Source organism: Mastomys coucha, unplaced genomic scaffold, assembly GCF_008632895.1.
Source record: "Mastomys coucha isolate ucsf_1 unplaced genomic scaffold, UCSF_Mcou_1 pScaffold7, whole genome shotgun sequence".
Lineage (NCBI taxonomy): Eukaryota > Metazoa > Chordata > Mammalia > Rodentia > Muridae > Mastomys > Mastomys coucha.
Window position 1 is genome coordinate 25,419,795 of NW_022196913.1, and position 1,854 is coordinate 25,421,648.

The following is a 1,854-nucleotide window of genomic DNA, read 5'->3' on the forward strand; positions in this document are numbered from 1 at the left end:
TATGCTTGAATACAGGTAAAGTTCTTAGTGTGTTAAGTAATTTTAATTAAGCCTCTGGGTCTGACTGGCTTGAAGTAGGACTTGGTCAGATTGTTTAAAGCCCGCGTTAATGAAGGGAATCAATCACACTCGCCTTCCTTCACTCCCTATCTGTTTCCACCTCAGGTTTTGAAGGGCCTCATATATGCATGTGTGAGTACTTCACCACTCACTTGCAAACGTCAATCACAGCATTGGCAAAGAACCTGGGCTACCTTACCTGTCTGGACGAGGACACCCACATTTAAGGCATTGGGTTGCCCTCAGGATCGAGCCTCCGAAGAGAGCTCAGAATTGGCCCTGGAAAGCTGAACTTGGGAAGAATGCCCAGACTGCTTCTGCAGGTACTTGTAGGAGCTTAAACAAAGATCTGCACTCCACGCCCGGATTGTGATGTTAACGTAAGCCCTCTACTTTTACCGGGTTTTTCTGCAGCCTAGCTGTTCTCGAACTCGCTCTTTAGACTCGACTGGCCTCGAACTTGGAGATCCAGGAGCCACTCTACCACCCAACTTTTTTTTCTTTTTTTAAATTAATGAATTTATTTTTTCTAAGACAGGGTTTTGCTATGTAGTCCTGGCTGTCCTGGAATTTACTGTGTAGACCAAGCTGACTTCAAACCATAGATATTCAGTGCTGTAGGGAATGTTCCTTGGAGTTACAGCACTTCTTCCCAACTGAAACATTTGCCCCAGGCAGAAAGGAGCCTCAGGAGATTTAGGGAAAAATAGGAACTTAAAAGATTCTTGAAGTCCCTTACATAGCAGGTTTGTTTTGTTCTGTTTTGTTGTTTTTAGTTTTGTTTGTTTGTTTAAAAAAAAAAAAGAATCAATTTGTGATACACGCCTTTAATTCCAGCACTTGGGAGGCAGAGGCAGGTGGATTTCTGAGTTCGAGGCCAGCCTGGTCTACAGAGTGAGTTCTAGGACAGCCAGGGCTACACAGAGGAACCCTGTCTTGAAAAACCAAAAACCAAAAACCAAAAAAAGAAACTTATAGAGATATGGGGGGGCGGGAAGGAGGGGCCTCGGGGGTGTGGTGGGAAGAATCAATTGCGGAGAGTTGAGACTGAGAGAAGGCTCAAACTTTACAGCTAACTACAGCTCTTTCAGAGGACCAAAGCTGCCTGTAACTCCTACTCCAGGGACATCAGTCGCCTCTGGCTGACTCCCCCACTCAAGCACACATATACATATATGCATAATTTTTTTTAAAAAAATAAATGTTTTAAGAAAAAGAATTTATTTTTATTTTATTTATTTATTTATTTTTGGTTTTTCAAAACAGGGTTTTTCTGTGTAGCCTTGGCTGTCCTAGAACTCACTCTGTAGACCAGGCTGGCCTGGAACTCAGAAATCCACTTGTCTCTGCCTCCCAAGTGCTGGGATTAAAGGTGTGCGCCACCACCGCCCCGCAAAAAGAGTTTATTTTATTTTGTCTTTATTTATTTTAAAATATGTGTATCTTCTTTATTGTTGTTGTTGTTATTTTTGCTTTTGTTTTGGTCTGTCAAGACAGGGTTTCTCGTTGTATCCCTGCCTGTTCTGGAACTGGCTGACTTTGACCTCTAAGAGTTTGCAGTACTCAAACAACATTAACTTTATGTGATGGTACATGTCTTTAAGCCCAGCATTCAGAAAGTAGAGGTAGATGGATCTCTTATGAGTTCATGGTCAGCCTGTTCTACATATCAAAATCCAGGCTAGCCAAGGTCATGTAGTCAGAGCCTAAAACAAACCAAGTCAACACTCTCAAACCAGGTGTGATGTCAAACTTCCAGTCCTCATACTTGGAAGATGAAAGCTAAGATCAACA